This window comes from Cetorhinus maximus, chromosome 1, assembly GCF_964194155.1.
Source record: "Cetorhinus maximus chromosome 1, sCetMax3.hap1.1, whole genome shotgun sequence".
Taxonomy (NCBI): domain Eukaryota; kingdom Metazoa; phylum Chordata; class Chondrichthyes; order Lamniformes; family Cetorhinidae; genus Cetorhinus; species Cetorhinus maximus.
The window spans coordinates 169,954,717-169,977,046 of record NC_135879.1 but is presented as its reverse complement, the minus strand read 5'-3'; the positions used below and the strand labels follow the sequence as shown (position 1 = coordinate 169,977,046).

Here is a 22,330-nt window from a genome sequence, read left to right as displayed (position 1 = left end):
TTGGAGGTGTTGGCAGGCTTAAAAGTGGACAAATCTCCAGGTCCAGATGATTTGTGTCTCAGACTCCTGAGGGAGGCAAGGGAGGAGATCGCAGTGGCTTGGACCCAAATTTTTAATTCCTCTCTGGCCACGGGGGAGGTGCCAGAGGACTGGAGAACAGCTAATGTGGTTCCGCTATTTGAGAAGGGTTGTAGAGATAAGCCAGGGAACTACAGGCCAGTGAGTCTCACGTCAGTGGTAGGGAAACTATTGGAGAAAATTCTGAAGGAGAGAATCCATCTCCACTTGGAGAGGCAAGGTTTGATCAGAGGTAGTCAGCATGGCTTTATCAGAGGGAGATCATGCCTAACAAATTTGATTGAATTTTTTGAGGTGACCAGGTGTGTAGATGAGGGTAGTGCAGTTGATGTAGTTTATATGGATTTCAGCAAAGCCTTTGACAAGTTCCCACATGGGAGACCTATAAAGAAGGCAAATGCACATGGGATAGAGGGTAATTTGATAAGGTGGATTCAAAATTGGCTTAGTTGTAGGACGCAGAGGGTGATGACAAAAGGATGCTTTTGTGACTGGAAGCCAGTGTCCAGTGGCGTACCACAGGGATCTGTGCTGGGTCCCCTATTATTAATCATTTATATAAATGACATAGATGACAAAGTGGGGGGTAGGATTAGTAAGTTTGCGGATGACACAAAGATTGGCTGGGTGGTTAACAGTGAGGTTGAGTGTCTTGAGCTACAGGAAGATATAGACGGGACTATGTGGGGGGTAGGATTAGTAAGTTTGCAGATGACACAAAGATTGGCCGGGTGGTTAACAGTGAGGTTGAGTGTCTTGAGCTACAGGAAGATATAGACGGGATGATCAAATGGGCAGATAAGTGGCAAATGGAATTTAACCCTGAAAAGTGTGAGGTGATACACTTTGGAAGGAATAATTTGACAAGGAAGTATTCAATGAACGGCATGACATTAGGAAGTTCTGAGGAACAAAGGGACCTTGGCGTGCGTGTCCATAGATCTCTGAAGGCGGAGGGGCATGTTAGTAGGGTGGTGAAAAAGGCTCATGGGACACTTGCCTTTATCAATCGAGGCATAGGTTACAAAAGTAGGGAGGTCATGTCGGAGCTGTATAGAACCTTGGTGAGGCCACAGCTAGAGTACTGTGTGCAGTTCTGGTCACCACATTATAGGAAGGATATGATTGCACTGGAGGGGGTGCAGAGGAGATTCACCAGGATGTTGCCTGGGATGAAACATTTAAGTTATGAAGAGAGGTTGGATATTGGTGGAGGGAATGAACATTTAAGGTGCTGGGTAGGGTGCCAATCAAACAGGCTGTTTTATCCTGGATGGTGTTGAGCTTCTTGAGTGCACTCATTCAGGCAAATGGAGAGGACTTGGAAATATAACGCTGTTCCTTCACTGTCGCTGGGTTAAAAGCTTGGAACTCCCTCCCTAACAGCACTGTGGACATATCTACACCACATGGACTGCAGCGGTTCAAGCAGGCAGCTTACCACCACCTTCTCAAGGGCAATTAGGAATGGACAGCCAGCGAAGCCCACATCCTTAGAATGAATTTTTTAAAATGTTATATGGTTAGGAATATTTGTTTGCAAGAGTAGTTTTAGGCTGGACTCAGGGTGGTTGCCTCTATTTTTTACCTCACTATAATTCTATTTTTGTTAGTAATATAATGCTACTTCATGCTGATAAAAAAAGTGAAAAGTAAATTTAAAATATAATTTTTGAATTTTTTTTCTGGAATCTTGGATACCTTTCCAATTGCAGGCTTAGTCAAATGAACCAGTGTAAAGTGGTCCTTGGAGCACATTCACTTACTAAGTTGAAAAAATGAACAAAGACAATTAAAGTGATGAAGGCATTTCCTCACCCCAAGTTTGATTTGGAAATACCAGAAAATGACATCATGCTACTTCAGGTACTGAATGTTTATTCGGCTAGATATCTAAAGGCTAATTCCATAGTGCATACTGTGGTGGGCCAGAGAATTAGAGCTATATTGCTGTAACTACACTTTTAAGCACCGTTTCCACTGCGGGTACAAGAGCAGTAATATCTGCAATGGATGCATGTTCAACTCATTAGCCACACATTCTATGCCCAAAATGGCACAGAATTAAGGTAATCTGAGCCAAAAAGGAAAGGGAGAAATTTAGAGTGGAATCCAGTTCTGAAGGTTGGAACTTCCCCACAGCCCCTCGGAAATGAACTTGGAGGCAGGAGGGATGTAAAATTGGATGGGTTGGCAGGGGATGCCAGGCCCATCATCTTCCTGCTGCCACTGGAATTTTACCAGTGGTGGGGTAGGTGACAGGTGAGCCATCCTGAGGCCACTTAAAGGATTCTTCCTGTTTCTGCTGGCACTTTTCCTGCCACCAGCACCCCTCTTCAGGACATGCTTGATTGGCCCTGGTAATACCCAACCCCATTTACCTGCATTCCTGACCTCCTCGATGGCTGCTACACTTGGGCCTGCTGCAGTCTCAGCAGTGACTAGTGCTCCCAGTAACACAGCAGAGACTGAAATGCTGCCAGCTCTCTGATTGACTGGCAGCTCTTGGAGGCAGGACATCCTGTCTTAGATGGCAGAAGCCATGACTGCAGGCAATTAATTACCTGCTCAATGTAAAATTTGTTCGTGGTTTCCAGGGCTGGTGGGGACAGGGTGCCCCCTGACTTTCCAGCCATGGGTGGGGTCACTGTCTCCCCATAAAGTCCTGGTCAATGTGTTCCTTACTCCTCCTATTCCCCTTGGTAAATTCTGACAATGGCTAGAAGTGCATTTGTTCCACCCAGCCATTCTCTGTGAAGTCAGGTTTGGAGGTGGGATTGGCAGGAGGCTAGTTGTTAGCTCAAATCCTGCAGCACAACACAGAAGGAGACCCTTCAGCCCACTGTGCCTGTGCTGACTCTTTGGTAGAGCTATCTAATTAATCCTTTGCTTTTATCCCATAGTCCTGTAATTTTCTTCCCCCCTTCAAATATTTATCCAATTCGTTTTTGGATGAATCTGCTTTCACCACCCTTTCTGGCAGTGCATTCCAGATCACAATAACTCGCTGAGTTAAAAGAATATCCTTTATATGACTCTGGTTCCATTTCAAGCACCTTAAATCTGCAGCTTTTGGTTAACACCTTTTGCCACTGGAAGCAGTTTCTCCTTATTTACTCTATCAAAACCATTCATAATTTTGAATGCCCCCATCAAATCCCCTCTTAACCTCACTGCTCTAAGGGGAACAACCCCAGCTTCATCTATTTGCCTACACTACTGAAGATCCACATCCCTGGTACCACTCTAGTAAATCTCTTCTTCATCCTAGCCAAAGACTTGACGTCTTTTCTAAAGTGTATTTCTCAGAATATTCCAGCTGAGAATCAGACTTAAATTTGTAAACGTTTAACATAATTATCTTGTTTTTGCACCCCATTCCTCTTAGTAAAGCCAAGAATCCCATATGCATTTTAACAGCATTCTCAACTTGTCTAGCCAATCTGTGTGCATATGCAGCATCTTTTGTTCCTGCACTCACTTTGATATTGTGCCATTTAGTTCATAATGTCTCTGCTCATTCTATCTATCAAAATCTGTCATCTCACATTTCTCTACATTAAATTTCATCTGCCACATGCCTGCACATTTTTCCTGCTTTTGTCCTGTTTGTTACTATCCCCCCCATTGTTTAGTACATTTCCAAATTTCATATCATCTACAAACTTTGAAATTATGCCACATATACCAAGATCAGGTCATTCATATATATCAAAAAGAGCAATGATCCTAACACTGACCGTGGGGAGCACTACTGTGTATTTCTCTCCAGTCTGAAAACCAACCATTCACCACCACTATCGGTTTTCTTTCTCTTGGCCAGTTTTGTATCAATGGGGGAGAATTTTTCCTATGGTGTGCGAGCTGGGTGGGAGCGGATGGTGGCAGGAGCGGGTGCGGAGACAATTGTTGCCTGCGATCGGCTGCGCACTGCCATTTTACACAGGCAGGCCAATTAAGGCCCATCCAGTGTAACATGCAGCCAGTAGCGCTCAGCTCTACCTGTGCATGCAGGGGAAGGAGGGAGAGTCAGGGCCTGCACTCTTTTGCACATGCGCAAAAGGGCGCCGCAATCTCCCTGGGGCACTGAGCTGCCTCAGAGAGATTGAATGGGTTACAAAACTTTTTAATAAATAAAGTAAAAATTTATTTAAACATGTCCCCTCATGTGACAGTGTCACATGAGCTGGGACATGTTTGTGGAGTTAGGAATTTTATTTATTTTATGAAAGCTTCAGGAAACCTCATCCCGCCCGTGGATAATGTTCCTGAAAAACGTGAAGGCCGCCACATTAAGGTTAACAATTTAATTACTTTTTTAATGGCCTTAATAAGCCGTTGACAGTTCGGCGGGTGTGCAGCCACCTCCGGCGCGCGCCTGCCAAATGAAATATCGAAATGACGCGTGATGACGTCGGGACACATGCCCAACATTATCGCGCATCATTTTACTCATCGGCATGTCGGGCCCGTCCCCGCACGCTGATAGCAAAATTCTGGTGCCACTGTCCCTCCAAACCCATGGGGCAGCATTTTCCCATTGGCAAGCGGGCATAAAATGATGCGCGGTGATGTCAGGCAGGCATCCCGATGTCACCGTGTGCCATTTAGATTTTTAGTTCAGCCTCAGGAAGATCTCTGCACTCTTTCATGCACATGCGCGAAAGAGCACAGGGAACCATTCAGGGAATTCCCCCCGCCCGCACAGGGACCGCTCAGTGCTTCCAGGCATGTGTCATGATGGGCGGGTCTTAATTGGCCCGCCCACATAAAATGGTGGCGTGGACCCGATCAGGGGCGCCAATCGGGTTCACACCCACCCCCCGCCTGCCTCCCGCACAACCACCCTGATGGGGTGAAATTTCTGGCTATGGGATTTAATTTTGCTAACTGATTCGTTATAGGGTACTTTGTCACGCATAATTTTTGCAAGTGAATATAGCTATATCAACCATACTGCCCTCATTAGTCCTTCCCGTTACTTCATCGCAGAACTAGATCATGATATATAAGCACAATTTAGCAAATCTATACCGATAAACATTTGTTAGCTGATGATTTTCTAAATGACAATTAATTTTGTCCCAGATTATTGGTCTCTAAAACCATTGATGCTAGGCTGACTGGCCTATATTTGCTAGGTTTATCCATCTCCCTCTTTTAAAACAGGGGCGTAACATTAGTAATTCTTCAATCCTTTGTGTCCACACCTATTTCCAAAGACAATTAGAAGATTGTGGCCAGCCACTCTGCAATTTACTTTCTACAGTATTCCAGGATGCATCCCATCTAGGCTGGTTGACTTTGCAACTCTCAGGTCTGCCAACCTTTTAAGCATATCCAATGTTTCTATTTTTATTCTGTTCAATTACACTTCTGCTTTCTCCTTTAATGTTACATTAACAGCATCCTCTTTTCTAATGAAGACAGATGCAAAGTGTAGATTTAGCACTTCAGCTATGTTATCTGCCTTCGCAACATGAGCTCTTTTTTAGCCCTAATCAACCACATGCTTCTTTGACCGAGCTTTTACTATCTATGTGTTTTCAAGCCTTATGTGTTCCCTTTTATGTTAGCCATAAATCTATTTCTCATGCACATTCTTTCTCTTTGTTCCCTTTTTTTCATATTTCCTCTGTGCTTTCTACATTCAGCTTGGTCTCAAACATATGATGAACCTTATAATTGTCATAAGCTTCCTTTCTCTATCTCATTTTAATCTTTCTTTAGCCAGGAAGAGAGTTCAAGCTTTGGAGGCCCTTCCTTTGCCTGTCACAGCAATGTGCCTTCTCTGTATCTTAAGAAATTTCTCCTCACCTCAGTCTTAAATGGCCAATCCATTATCCTGAGTCTATGACCTCTAGTTTTAGATTCTCCAGCCAGGAGAAACAACCTCTCAGCATCTATACTGCCAAGTCCTTTAAGAAATTTATACATTTCAGTGAGATCACCTCTCATCCTTCTAGATCTTAGAGAATGGTGTTCAATTCTACTCACTCTCTCCCCATAGGCCAATCCCCTCATCCCAAGACTCAATCCTCTTAATCTGTTTTAGTAACGTTGGTCGAGGGATAAATATTGTCCAAGACACCAAGAGCGATACCCTGTCTCTTCTTAAAATAGTGCCACGGGATCTTTTACATCCACCTGACAGCACAGACAGAGCCTCATCCAAAAGATAGTAACTCTGACAGTGTAGCACTTCATCAGTATTGCACTAAGGCCCTAGGCAAGCTTATGTGCTCAAGTCTCCGAAGAGGTTTTTTTTAACCCACACTCTTGTAATTAAGAGACAAAGCAGTCCCCTTGATCAGCACATTATCCACCAACCCAAACATCCTCCCCGCTCCCTACCCCTCCCCCACCCCCCCTCCCCCTTCCCCAACTACTGGAAAGCCATGGTTGAAGTGCGTACTATCTAAAGATGCACTCCACCCTCTCACCAAGGCTTTTTCAGTAGCACATCCCAAACCTGAGAATCCTATCAGCTAGAAGGACAAGGGCAGCAGGTGCATGAGAAAACTATCACTTCCCAGTTCCCCTTATATTGACTTGGAAATATATTGCCATTCCTTCACCATAAGGAATTATCTAACAGCATCATGTCAGCATCTTCACCACATAATCTATAACTTCAGTAAAAGTTTCAGTCCTTTATACGTGGTAGAATATGGTCTTGGTCTGCCAGATTGTCCTCTAAAAATTCATGAGAAATTCTGCAAAAGTAAACGTGATGATCAAGGGCTGCTGTTTTGTTAGACAGCCACCTACTGGTAGATAAAAATAAAAATACCTGGAAAAACTCACCAGGTCTGACAGCATCTGCGGAGAGGAACACAGTTAACGTTTCAAGTCCGTATGACTCTTCAACAGAACTAAGGAAAAATAGAAAAGAGGTGAAATATAAGCTGGTTTAAGGGGGGTTGGGACAAGTAGAGCTGGATAGAGGGCCAGTGACAGGTGGAGATAACCAAAAGATGTCATAGACAAAAGGACAAAGAGGTGTTGAAGCTGGTGATATTATCTAAGGAACGTGATAATAAAGGTACAGATAGCCCTAGTGGAGATGGGGTGGGGGGAAGGGATCGAAGTAGGCTAAAAGGTAGAGATAAAACAATGGATGGAAGTACATTTAAAAATAATGGAAATAGGTGGGAAAAGAAAAATCTATATAAATTATTGGACAATTATTTTTTTCCGGTGATTCACCAGGCATTGGTTTACTGCTATTTATTTAGATAAATTTACAACATTATAGATTGTTCCATGATTTTCTTTTATCCCTTTGGAAGCAAAAGTGGTTTAATATACATATATTGTGAATTAGATGATAAATAGTGTTTTAAAGGAGGTGCCAAATTAAGGAATATTGTCCCATATAGGGCAAGAATGCAGCCTTATTCATCAGTAAATAACCATGAAAAGAACTGAAATCTAACATTTATTGAAGTTTATTCCCGTTTTGTCCTATTTTCAAAAATCAAATAAGATGTTTACAGTCTGGTGTTTTATAAGTATTATTTGTCTGAGTTAGCCTCCTAATTTGTCTATGCCGTCTTTAATGTCGCATTAGAAATTGAATTAGATTTTGCACCCTCTTGCGAACAGCTATTTTTATGCTTTTTAATAAACTGCATAGAAATGTGGCAGCATATTGGCATAGACATGGTCACGTAGACACACAGACAGTGATCCTAGAAATAAGTTTCTTTTCCAGGAGGCTGAACAAGTAGACAAAAGAATTCAGAAACACAATATAGCTAATTGCATTAGGTTGTGCAAAAAAAAGATGAACATAAACAATCATGATCACACAGTGGAGCTCTTGAAAGCTCAAAAGATTTAGTGCTTAAAATTAAAATAAAACATTTTCCTTTTAATGCGTCACAGTTGACCAATGGCATTGGTACTAAATCTAATAATCCAGTTTATTTTCTCTTTTAATTTGGGACAGTTGGCCCATGAGGCTATTTTGAACAAGTATGTGTCAACGCTGAAGCTGCCTAAATTAACGGGAGATGTCAAAGCTGGAACCAAGTGCAGTGTTGCAGGATGGGGAACGACAGATCCTAAAGTTCTGAAAGCATCTGATACCCTGAGGGAAGTAACTATAATTGTCATTGACAAGAAGGTCTGCAACAGTAAAACATACTACAACTATGATCCCTTCATAACAAAGGATATGTTATGTGCTGGTGATAGTAAAGCTAGAAAGGATTCACGCGCGGTAAGCTACAGTTCTCTAAATTTAAATTTAAATTCCAAGAGTTTCAAAGTACAGCCATTACAAGGCAGATTGCTAGTTGTTTTCATTAATTAAAAGTTATATTGGGCTGGATTTTGCAGGAGAAATAAAGACACTCGCCGTTATTTATGTGGAAATAGCAGAGCAACTTTCGGTGACTACTGATAGAAAATTAGATGTTGCTGTCCAAGGTGCTCTGCTTCTTCAAATACTGCATGATATCAGTGGGTGGAATTTTCTGTGCCCACTGGAGCTGGGAGTGTTTGGTGGCGTGAGCGGTGGCGTGAGCGGACAATATGGCAAGAAGGCAAAAAGTCGGTTTCACGACATCATGAAACCAGTTTGCAATCGCCTGCTCTGCCCATCAATGGCGGGCCACATTTCCCACTGTCGGACGTCGGGAACCTCATTGTAATGTATCTGTTTGTTATTATAAGCCCAGCCTGCCAGAATCATCCCCCTACGCTGGATCATCCACCCACATCAGCGGGAAAATACGTCAGTACAGAACACATCTTGACAACCGTGACGTGCAGAAGTCGGGACTTACCGCAAGGGCCTTGCTCACATTGTGGACATTCAAGGAGCAGAAGATGCTGGAGCCCGACAGCAACAGGACGCTGGAGGAACGTCCATGGTGTGATGGGTGCATTCTCATGGACATGGCTCTGCCACGACGCAGCTTACAGAAGGTGGAAAGTCACCATTCAGGGTCTGCTCACAAAGGATAATCGGCGAGGGAGTGGGAGAGGAAGTTGTGCCAGAGGGGGATAAGGTTGAGAGTGTGGGAACGAAGGTGACGGGAAGGTGGCGTTGGGAGGGGGTAACAAAGGTATTGGGGGGGGTGAGTTCAGGAAGGGGGGAGCCGAAGGTGTCAGGGTGGTGAGGCTGGGAGAGGGGGACCGATGGTGTTGAGGGATGAGGTTGGGATGGCGAAACAAAGATATTGGGGGCATGAGGTTGAGAGGGGGAGGAAGTACAGAGAGAGGAGGGGGTAACGGGGGAGAAAACAGCAACTGGGGAGGTGGGTGTAAGGGGGGAGGAATGTATAAGGGAAGGAGTCCAGGGGGGGGGAAGGAGTCTGGAGGGAGGATGGGGTCCGGAGAGGGGAAGGAAAGGTAGAGTAAGGAATCTGGAAGGACTAAGTGGGGGGAGTCCAGGGTGGTGTGGGAAGGAGTTCCAAGAGAGGAAGGAGTCCGGAAGGGGGGATGTCTAGGTCTGTCAAGTCCATGACTGCCTCCTGGAGAGCAACCTGAGGCTGGGCGTGGTAAGAGAGAATGGTGAGAAAGACCGAGGGCAGAGTGAGGCGGTAGGGTGGGAGGGTGAGGGTCGACGGTAGCAGTAGACGGGATGGCAAGGGTGGTTGGTGGGGACTTGGAGGCAGACACGAACCCTGGGGGTGGGAAGGAGGTCGGGGAGATTAATGTGGATGGGGGTGGGATTTTTCGAGAAGGAAGGGAACGTGCACGTTCACCTGAGCATTCCTGAAAGAAAAGCGCTGTGCCTGGTAGGTCACAGTGGGGAGGTGGAAGATGATGCCAGGTGGGGTCAACTGTAATGGGGGAATGGAAATGGGTTGCTGAGGGAGGGGAAGAAGATGGGGGAGCGCAAGAAAAACTGCAGCATTACCATGCTGTCTAAATTGAAAGTGAAATGAGAGTCATGGTGGGAGAGATCGGGTGATCATTGGGTGGGTGGAGATGCAGGTCAGCTCAGATGAACAACTGAAAGTGAACCCCAGCAGGCAACACTGAAAATACTCAGGGCAGTGAAGTGAGTGTGGTATGGGAAGGATCCGCGTGCGTGGGAGAGTGCTTGCACGAGGCTCCGAAAAGCCCTCCCACACACAAACCTCTCCCTCCAGAATCATTTGTGGGCTGACTGCGTGCAGCTGAACTGCTAGTGGGGGAGGATGCAGTGGGAGGACTCGCAAAACCTGTCAATGAAGCTGAAAGACACTATTACACATTATTCAGTGAAAGTGAATGTATTTTCAGATTGTAAAGTGACAAAATGTGTTCACACGTGCAACCAACTATGATCAGAATTTCTTAACTGTTGAACACCTTAAACTTCTTGGTGCTGCCTTGACATCCGCAGCAGGGGTGAAGACAGCCTGTGTAATGGTTGGTCCTGTTGTCTCAGATGACTTCGGTGTAGGCCCTCTGGAGAGCCGAGGCCTTGGGGGCCCCATCTTGTTTAGCTGTCATCCTGTGGGCCAGCTGCTCCCTCTGCGGTGACAGAGGATGAGGTTGAGGGGGTCACAGGTACAAGGGACTCAGAGGGAGAGGGCAGTCTCTGAGATTCCTGAGTGGATGACCCAGGGGTGTCCAGCTGCGCTCCTCCTCCTTCCTGCCCAAGGGCCCCAGCCTGACTCCTTGAGGGGAGGAAGCACTTGGATTGTCATCAAGGTGCCCCATTTCCCTCTCATGTTGCCACTGTAGAAACTCACCCATGGCTATCACAATGGAGTGCAGGTCTGTACGCATCTCCGCATTCTGCTGGACCAGAGTCTCAGTGGCATCTGCCATACTTCCATGGAGACTTCCATACACGCACAAGTGGGCACCACTTCATCAGAGAGCAGGCAGATGCACTCCTCCAACTCATGTACCACTCTGTTGAGGGCTTTCTTCAGCTCTGCATGATGTTACCCCATCTTCTGTTGACTATCCAGGATGAGTTGAATGTCAAATCCAGAGGTTTGTCATCTGATTCGGACCTCACAGAGGCCTCTTCCCCAGCAGTCTTCTGAGTGCCGGGGAGCTCAGCTAAGCCTGCCTCCACCTGCTGCAGACCCGTGTCCGTGTGGTGACTACCAGGCTGTGAACCTGAACCTGCTCTAGATCTAGGTCCTACCTGTGTCTCTGTCCTAGTACAGGGTTTGAGTAAGCACTGTGCCGGGTTTTTTGGGCTGCTTATTTCCAGCTCTTCAATGGAGGAGGTGTCCTCTTGGCTGAAGATGAGGACCTGGATGGAGCTGAGGGACTGGCTGGTTGAGGGAGTTGGTCCCTTGGCAGAGCTCTCTGTGAACCAAAATTTTGTTTTTATCCATAGAGATAATTAGTGCATGGCAGCAAAATCAAAAGCAGGAGAGAGAGCACTCACAGTTGCATTGAGAGAGGGGTGATGTGGTGCAGGATCCTCACAAGGGTGTTCGCTGCTGATTTCAACATCACCGCAGGCACGGTCCACATTCTCACCGGTCAGCGCGATGGCACACTCCTCAAAGTGACTGAGGGGCCTAATATGGGCCACTCCATCCCCAGCCTGGGACTGCCCCCTGCTGTTGTAAGCCAGCTTCTCCTGCATGAAAACAGATGGAAAGAGTGTGGGCAGGACGCATTGCACAGCATGGAATGTTTGTGTGGTGAATGGAGACATGGATGAAGATGCGAGATCCAGAGGATATGAGCCTGATGTGAGGGTCTGTGTGAGAGTTAGTGGTGTTGTCCCTTGAGGTGTGAGATCCTTGTGGATGTGTGATGGGTTTGTGAATATGTGAGTTGAGAGTGATGAGAGGAATGACTTACTCTGGCAGAATTTATGAGACCACTCATCCAGTTGCAGCACTGGGTGGCTGTCCTCTTTTGCAAGGGCATTGGCGCTGACCACCGCTTCCACTGCCTCCCATATTGGACTAATGATGTTGCTGCCCATCCTGTGGCCAGAGCAGGTGTAGAGGACATCATGGTGAGCCTCCAACGCATCCAGAAGGTGCCTGAGGGACACATCATTAAATCTGGGGGCCGCAGTCTTCTTGCCTTTCAGGGCCATGTCTTCTGTGCAGCCGCTCTGGGCTGGAAGCACTGAGAGGTGTGCGCACGGCCGTACTTTAAATACGGCATTCGATGTGATGAAGCAGCGAGGTGATGGCATGGCGGGCGAATGAGAGCCTGCCTGACATCGAAACAGCATGTTTCCCGGGAATGCATGATTAATGTGGCGGGATTGGTATGATACTGTGTGAAAAGTCACCATTGTGGCAGGCAGGTAAAATGTCCTTTTCCCCACCCATTACCGCGCTTAGTGCAAATCTGGGACGATTCTGCCAAGTATCTTGCCGGCTGACTGAGCATTCCAATACAATGAATGGTGTAAAATTCCTGCACTTTCCCAATGGATACAAAGTAAAGCCACCAAAAAAAAGTTAGGCCTTGTCCATTGCAATATCATTATCTTTAGAACAGTATAAGTCTAAATTACTGTCAAACAACTGGGAGTGAAAATGAACGTTTCCAGGCATGGAATCTCATTCTTTCAGATCTTAATTATTGCTGGAAATTAAAAGAAAGCTTAATAATTTTAGTCATACCTTTTTATGTCCTTTTATTTCTCTCTTAATCCAATCTTTCTTCTCCACTCTTTATTTTGCTTTCTGTGCATGATTTGACATTGAATTCAATATTCTAACTGTCACTTTGTGGAAAACAAAAACAAAATTACCTGGAAAAACTCAGCAGGTCTGGCAGCATCGGTGGAGAAGAAAAGAGTTGACGTTTCGAGTCCTCACGACCCTTCAACAGAACTGAGTATAGTTAGGAGAGGGGTGAAATATAAGCTGGTTTAAGGTGGGGGAGCGGGGTGGGGGGGTGTGGAGAGAGAGAAGTTGAGGGGGGGGTGTGGTTGTAGGGACAAGCAAGCAGTGATAGGAGCAGATAATCAAAAGATGTCACAGACAAAAGGATCAAAGAGGTGTTGAAGGTGGTGATATTATCTAAGAAAATGTACTAATTAAGAATGGATGGCAGGACACTCAAGGTACAGCTCTAGTGGGGGTGGGGGGGAAAGACTGACAGGGTATTACAGTTATAGATTTAAAAATAATGGAAATAGGTGGGAAAAGAAAAATCTATATAAATTATTGGAAAAAAAAGGGAGGGGGAAGAAACGGAAAGGGGGTGGGGATGGGGGGAGGGAGTTTAAGATCTAAAGTTGTTGAATTCAATATTCAGCCCGGAAGGCTGTAAAGTGCCTAGTCGGAAGATGAGGTGCTGTTCCTCCAGTTTGCGTTGGGCTTCACTGGAACAATGCAGCAAGCCAAGGACAGACATGTGGGCAAGAGAGCAGGGTGGAGTGTTAAAATGGCAAGCGACAGGGAGGTTTGGGTCTTTCTTGCGGACAGACCGCAGGTGTTCTGCAAAGCGCTCGCCCAGTTTGCGTTTGGTCTCTCCAATGTAGAGGAGACCGCATTGGGAGCAACGAATGCAGTCAACTAAGTTAGGGGAAATGCAAGTGAAATGCTGCTTCACTTGAAAGGAGTGTTTGGGCCCTTGGACGGTGAGGAGAGAGGAAGTGAAGGGGCAGGTGTTGAATCTTCTGCGTGGGCATGGGGAGGTGCCATAGGTGGGGATTGAGGAGTAGGGGGTGATGGAGGAGTGGACCAGGGTGTCCCGGAGGGAACGATCCCTACGGAATGCCGCCAGGGGGGGTGAAGGGAAGATGTGTTTGGTGGTGGCATCATGCTGGAGTTGGCGGAAATGGCGGAGGATGATCCTTTGAATGCGGAGGCTGGTGCGGTGATAAGTGAGGACAAGGGGGACCCTATCATGTTTCTGGGAGGGAGGAGAAGGCGTGAGGGCGGATGCGCGGGAGATGGGCCGGACACGGTTGAGATGGGCCAGACACGGACACTTTGTGGCACAGATTCCACGCTGTTCATTAACAATTCTTCAAACTGATAGGTTACGGAAATACAGAGTTGCTTGCCCTATTCACACAGGTTCAGGTCTCCTGCAGAGGGTGCAGTAGAAGAGTTTGGCACATACAGGGATAATGGGGACTGAGAATAGTACTGCCCACACAGTGATGTAAGAAGGCACATGATGTAGACCTAGCGTCAGTGTGGTGTTGAGCAGAGGCATGTTAAGACCTAGATATGGAGGTAGCTCCCTGCCTGTAAACATATACACAGTAAAGGTTATAGTTACAAGTAGTTAATAAAGATTTGCTGTTAACATACAGAAGACTATGAAGATATTTTTAACAGACACATTCTGTAACCAACACCATCCCAACATGGTGTCAGCTTGTGATCAAGAACTCTCAACCTCGCAGAAATTCTGAAAGACTAAGGGTGAATTTTCTGGTCCCAATTGACTGTTCTCCGCTCTCCAAATTTTCCCAACTTGCCCGCAATAGTGTGACCAAAAAATCTCAGCCTAAGGAAAAAAAAACCTTCAACAGATATTCTGACCTGAAAGAAGCTCCCAACTGAATCTGAAGATGCTGAGAAAATTCACCAGAGAAAGCTCCAGAGAAAAGAGCCTGGAAGCCGAAGATGAGGTTTCCCAAAAAGTGCAAAGGCTGCTTGGCCTTTTTGCCTGCCCGCCAACCATAAGGTTGGACAGGTAGCGAAAATTTTAAGTTAATTATCTCCTTAATGGCCTTAATAGGCCTTTTAATTGTCACCAAGTGCGATGCCAATTCCCGCGCGCACCCGCCGACTCTAATATCACATGACTGCTCGTTGACATTGGGGCGCTCACCTGCTGAGGTAAAAATTCTGCCCATAGAAACCTCCACCCAGCAAAGTGGAGGAAGAGCAAAAGACAGCACCCAAAAAAAAAACACACAAGGGTGCCAGAGAGACACAAAATTCTCCAGAAGCCACAATAATACATCTTCATGGGAAGCCCCAGACAGAAGTCCCAAATTAATTCCTTTTTGATGACTTAGACATGTTTTCAGAACTGTACCAGCAGCTGATAGTGAATGACGAGGAAGCCCTGAGGCAGGCAGAGCAAGTAAAAGCAGAAGTACAGTCAGAGAATGTTCGTATCAAAGCTGAGTTGGAAGAACTCAACATGAAGTACAGTCAGACACATCAGCAGATAAGAAATGCACATAAATAAGTTGTTGCCTTGAAAGACTTTTTGAGTAACCAATATATGCCCCTAGAAACAGAGGAGGAGTTAAAAATACATTGAATGCTACTTCAGATAAAACTGCATTGGATTATCCATAGAACCATAGAACACTACAGCACAGAAAAACAGGCCATTCGGCCCTTCTAGTCTGTGCCGAAATATTATTCCGCTAGTCCCATTGACCTGCACCCAGTCCATAACCCTCCAGACCTCTCCCATCCATGTATCTATCCAATTTATTCTTAAAGCTTAAGAGTGAGCCCACATTTACCATGTCAGATGGCAGCTCGTTCCACACTCTCACCACTCTCTGAGTGAAGAAGTTCCCCCTAATGTTCCCCCTAAACCTTTCCCCTTTCACCCTAAAGCCATGCCCTCTCGTGTTTATCTCTCCTAATCTAAGTGGAAAGAGCCTACTCGCATTTACTCTGTCTATACCCCTCACAATTTTGTAAACTTCTATCAAATCTCCCCTCATTCTTCTACGCTCCAAGGAATAAAGTCTTAACCTGTTTAATCTTTCCCTGTAACTCAACTCCTGAAGACCCGGCAACATCCTAGTAAATCTTCTCTGCACTCTTTCAATCTCACTGATATCCTTCCTGTAGTTAGGTGACCAGAACTGCATACAATACTCCAAAGTTGGCCTCACCAATGTCTTATACAACCTCACCATAACATCCCAACTCCTATACTCAATACTTTGATTTATGAAGGCCAGTATGCCAAAAGCTTTCTTTACAACCCTATCTACCTGTGACGCCACTTTCAGGGAATTATGTATCTGAACTCCCAGATCCCTTTATTCCTCCGCACTCCTCAGTGCCCTACCATTTACTGTGTATGTCCTACCTTGGTTTGTCCTTCCAAAATGCAACACCTCACACTTTTCCGCATTAAATTCCATCTGCCATTTTCTGGCCCATTTTTCCAGTTGGTCCAGATCCCTCTGCAAGCTTTGAAAGCCTTCCTCGCTGTCCACAACGCCTCCAATCTTAGTGTCATCAGCAAACTTGCTGATCCAATTTACCATATTATCATCCAGATCATTGATATAGACAACAAACAACAATGGTCCCAGCACAGATCCCTGAGGCACACTACTAGTCACAGGCCTCCAGTCTGAGAAGCAATCATCCACTACCACTCTCTGTTCTCTCCCACACATTCAATTTCGAATCCAGTTTACAACCTCTCCATGGATAGCAAGTGTCTGAACCTTCTGAACTAACCTCCCATGTGGGACCTTGTCAAAGGCCTTACTAAAGTCCATATAGACAATCCACAGCCTTTCCTTCATCTACTTTCTTGGTAACCTCCTCGAAAAACTCTACAAGGTTTGTTAAACATGACCTACCACGCACAAAGCCACGCTGACTATCCTTAATCAGCCCTTGGCTGTCCAAATAATTGTATATCAGATCTCTCAGAACACCTTCCAGTAATTTACCTACTACTGACGTCAGGCTCACTGGCCTGTAATTACCTGGTTTACTTTTGGAGCCTTTTTTAAACAACGGAACAACATGAGCTACCCTCCAATCCTCCGGCACCTCACCCGTGGCTACACTGAAATTCAAATTAAGCAGACAAGAGCTGAACAAGAAAATAAACAGGTGAATGAACAGCTAATTGTCTTTCAAGATCAAATTCAATCAGTACATAACCTTTCTGATTCATTTTGGAATAAAGACTATCTTGAGCAGCAGAATGGCAGAAAAACAGAACAAATTCAATGAGACTCTGGTAAATTGCAAGAAAAATCAAGATGATGTCATTAATTGAGCTTCACAAGGAAACGGAAAACCTGTTGAAGGACCTTCACACACCACAAAGATCCCTCAGGTCAGACTTTATTACTCTGCAAAATTACAATGTGAAACAAAATTAATTTAGCGTCACTCTGAATGAACTGAAGGACAGGTTTTCAGAAAAGATTCAGGAACATTCACTATTCCGGGAGGAAGCCAAGAGACACAAGAAAGAGACTGCAGTGCTGAAGAAAGCAACTACGCATTTGGAAGGAACCTTGGAAAAGCATTACATTTCCAAAGAGATATACAAAGAGACAAAAATCAGGAACATAGAATGGCAAGCGAAGGTAGAAGTTCTTACTGAAGGTGTCTCAAAAACAATCGGCAGAATGCATTTACAGAATGTGAGCTTGAAGGATAGCACCAAGGAATTATACTCTGCTAAGGAAAAACTGATCAGCGACAAGAATCAACTTTCATTAACAAAAGATGAGTTTGTTAAGGAAAAATGAGAACTGCTGAGAACACTGGAATGTGGCTCAACTTCAAACATCAGTTGCCTCTAGTAAACATTGTGAGAAATGCCTGGAACCACTGAGGTATGGCAGCACATATTTTTGAGCTGATGTATGCCATCCATAACCAGCCTTTTTCTCTCCTGAGCAGGGATGCCTACATAGCCCTGGGTCTCCTCCAGATGGTAGAGGATGTCAAGGCTACCACTGTCATTATCCAGCCAGAACAGTACAGCCCTGAGTGCTCAAACACTGATGAGTACTCAGATTCCGATTTCACCTTCAATCTCTCTTCTCTCTTTGCAGAGCAGATTTGTCCATTTTCATTTCAAGTCCTGGAAAGCCCCCAATGGCCTGACCAACCTACTGCCCATGATGCCACTGGTGGAAGTGGTACCAGAGAGCAATCAGCATTCTGAAAAGCCTCTACCTTCAACTATGATGATGATACAGTTGGTCAACACAGCAACCACTGTGCACGCACTGCAACTTCCAGCCAACATGCCACAACCACAAGGGATGTGACAAGGCTTAGACGTGGAGATAGCTCCTTGCCTAAACCCTTTACTGTATATATGTATACATTTACACATAGTTAATAAAGACTTGCTGCTAATTAAGACTTCATTAACAGATATATTCTGTAACCAACACCAACCCAACTGAGGGTACAACGCTAATTAGCCGACAGTAACTTTCAACACAAAAGGCAATGAAAGTGCAAGTATAATGAATGACTAATCACAAAATCTGGCCCATTATTATTGCGTTGAGCTGATGGCTATTGTTTCAATGTGTTATAAAATTGAAGAACGTTCTGATATTGATATGTTTGCCAAAAAGAACTTGTTGGGTGTTCGATATTTATTCCAGTTTGAATATCAAAGATGAAAATATATGTACTGAATTTATCTAAATGACTACATCCTGGGACCATACTTGGCCATAAAGGATCATCTGAGAAATGATAGAGTCCAGGGTTAATGGATTGAAAAGTGGTGGGCTCTGTAACAGGAGAGCAGTCTTCCCTGTCTAATATTTCATCTGTGCTCTGTCCAATTTATTTTTTCTGCCCAGATGCTAAAGAAAATCTACCCAAATATAAATTAAGTTCAATACACAATAATAATGACCGTAAAGAATTGATATACAGTCCCAGCTATTTACAGAGGGGTGGGGAGGGTACAGAGGATCTTGGTAGTGCGGGGGCAACTGGGGTGAGGCCAAAGAAATGGAGGTCCTGCTGAATGTAAAGGCTGGGCCTCATTATAATTGCCATTCTCGTGGCACTACAGGTACTAGATTACTCGAGATCTGCCGATCTCCGATTGGTCAGCTGCTCTCGGAAGTGGAAAACTCCTACCCACCCCCATGGCAAAAAACATGGAGGACCCCATTGCAATCCAGGCATGTGCCTGGTTGTTGTTAAATCAGGTCAGGGGGCCCAAAATGGCTGTGAAGGCGGGATGTATGGGTTGCTACCACCACAACAATTAAATTCCACCCTTTCACTCTATTCCTCTCCACAGATAATGCCTGACTTGATAAGTGTTTCCAGCATCTTCTGTTTTTATTTCAAATTTCCAGCAGCTGCAGTATTTTGCTTTTGACACATTAACATGTGTTATATTAAAATACTTTTGAGGTATATTTTTAATCAATCACATTTTATATATTTGTCTCAGGGAGATTCTGGTGGGCCATTAATATGTATGATGAAGAACAAAGGGCATTGTTTCAAGTGGCATAGATTGTGGAGAGCCCACCAAACCTGGCATCTATACGTGTTTATCTATGGAATATCTCAAATGGATAACAAAGCATATCAGGATTAAAAACCATAACGTGACAAAGGATCAGGTCTGATGGTTAATCTATGTATGACTTGCGATGCTTTTCTCTTATATTATATTGGCAATTTTGTTTTCTTGAAATGGCACTTGGAATGTGTTTTGTATGATTTGTTGTAGAATTCAACAAACTGAATAATAAAAGGTCGAATTGGAGAGAGGGTCAGAGCAATTGAACATGTATCATTTTAAATAACTAAACCATTGCACTCTGCCAATTTTGATTATTTTTGGAAGAACCGTCTATTATAGTGAAGCATTCCTGCTCATCCTACATGACATAGCTATGGTGTAATGTGTCTGAAATAATTAAGGATTGCACCAAAATAGTTCAATACCAAGTCAACTGGTTTCATGCCAGAACAGATTGAGGCTTTTCCCATCTGGTCTCCATGCTTCCATAAAGGCTTTCATGCAGTTTGCATTGCATGTAAATACACAAAATAGGAGCAGGAATAGGACATTCGGCCCCTCCAGCCTGTTCCGCCATTCAATAAGATTATGGATGATCTGTTTGTGTTTTGAATTCCACACCCCATCGACCCCTGATAACTTTTGACTCCCTTACCTAACAAGAATCTATCTGCCTCTGCCTTAAAAATATTCAGTGACCCCGCCTCCTGAGGCAGAGAGTTCCAAAGTCACAATCCTCTGAGAGAGAAAAATCCTTATCTCTGTCTATTAGGGGGAACCCCTAATTTTAAAACAGTGCCCCCTAGTTCTAGGCTCCCCTACCAGAGGAAACATCCTTTCCACATCCACCTTGTCAAGACCATTCAGGATCTTATATACTTCAATCAAGTAACCCCTCATTCTTCTAAACTCCAGTGCAAACAAGCCCAGCCTATCCTCATAACGCAACCTGCTCATTCCAGGTATCAATCTAGTAAACCCCCTCTGAACTGCCTCCAATGCACTTACATCCTTCTTTAAATAAGGAGATCAAAATTGCACACAGTATTTGAGATGCAGTCTCACCAATGCCCTGTATAACTGAAGCATAACATCCTTACTTTTATGTTCAACTCCTCTCATAATAAAGGCTAGCATTCCATTAGCCTCCTTGATTACACGCTGTACCTGCATACGACCTTTTTATGACTCATGCACGAGAACACCTAGATCCCTCTGCAATTCGGAATTCTGCAGTCGTTCTCAGTTTAAGTAATACTCTGCTTTTTTATTCTTCCTGCAAAAGTGATCAACTTCACATTTACCCACATTATACTCTTGATGTAAATTGTAAAAAGCTGAGGCCTCAGCACAGATCCCTGTGGGACCCTACTAGTCACATCCTGCCAATCAGACAAAGACCCATTTATGCATACTCTCTGTTTTCTACCAGCCAACTAGTCTTCTATCCAAGCTAATAAGTTACCTCCTACACCATGAGCTCTTATTTTTCACAATAAGCTTTGATGTGGCACCTTATCAAATGTTTTCTGGAAATCCAGGTACAGCACGTCTACAGGTTCCTGTCTATCCGCCACACATGCTACTCCTTCAAAGAACTCTAATAAATTGGTTAAACATGATTTCCCTTTTATAAAATCATGCTGACTATTCCTGATTGCCTTGAGTTTTTCTAAGAGCCCAGCTATAACCTCTTTAATGATCGACTCTAACACCTTCCCCACAACAGATGTCAAGCTAACTGGCTTATTGTTTCCTGTTTTCTGCTTCCCTCCCAACTTGAATAGGGGGTTTATATTTGCTACTTTCCAGTCTGATGGAACCTTTCAAGAATCTAGGGAATTTTGGGAAATTAACACCAACGCATCCGCTACATCATTAGCCACCTCTCTTTAGATCCTAGGACAAAGTCCATCTGGACCCGAAGACTTGTCAGCCCGCAGCTCCATCAGTTTGCTCAGTACTGCTTCCCTAGTGATTGTAATTTTACCAAGTCCCTCTCTCCCCTCCGCCTCCCAATTTACAGCTACTACTGGAATGTTTTTTGTATCCTATATAGTGAAGCAAAATATTTGTTTATTTATTTGGTCATTCATTTGTTCCTTTCATCTGCCATTTCCTTATTATCTACTATTAACTCCCCATTCTCACTCTCTAGAGTTCACTTTAGCTAGCTCAACTTTCAGGCCCACATAATTGCCCATATTTAAGTTTAAAATTCTAGTCTTAGATGCACTCTTCTCCCTTTCAAACTGGATGTAAAGTTCAACCATATTGTGGTCACTGCTACCTCGAGGTGCCTTTACTCTGAGGTCATTAATTAATCCTGTCACATTATAGAATGCCAAGTCTAATATAACCTGCTCTCTGGTTGGTTCCAGAATTTGCTGCTCTAAGAACCTATCTTGAAAGCATTCTACGAACTCCTCATCTAGGCTACTGCTGCCAATCTGATTTTTCTAGTTTACATGTAGATTAACGTCATCCATGATTACTGCCATCCCTTTATCACAAACACCAAACATTTCTTCTTGTATACTTTGTCCTACATTGTGGTTACTGTTAGGGGGCCTGTAGACCATTCCCACTAGTGACTTCTTTCTGCTACTATTCCTCATCTCCACCTAAACCTATTGTATGTCCTGATTTCCTGAACCAAGGTCACTTCTAACTATTGCATAAATGCCATCCTTGATTAACAGTGCTACCCCTCCACCTTTACCTAGCTTCCCATTCTTCTTGAAGCTCATATACCCCTCGATATTCAGGATACAATCCTTGTCATCTTGCAGCCAGGTCTCCGTAATGGCTATCAGATCATTTTCATTTACTTCAATGTGCACTATCAATTTGTTTATTTTGTTATGAATGCGATGTGCATTCAGATACAAAGCCTTTAGTTTTGTCTTTTTGTTATCTTTGTGACATCTAGTCTTGATTCTTGATGCATTCTTAGGTTTTTTCTCTCTGTCCCTTCCTGCCATTCTCCGACACTCATTTTCCCATATTACTATTTTCCTCTCTTACCTTGTCCCTACTCTTTGCGGTACCACATATTTCCATATTTGATCCCTTCCCCTCACTATTTAAAACCCACTCTACTTCC

General features: G+C 44.3%; 1 pseudogene; it reads left to right on the top strand.

Moving 5' to 3' along the window:
* LOC144672947 (granzyme K-like) overlaps nt 1–19,327 on the top strand; it is a 32,772-nt pseudogene extending 13,445 nt beyond the window's left edge.
* The last annotated feature ends 3,003 nt before the right edge of the window (nt 19,328–22,330 follow it).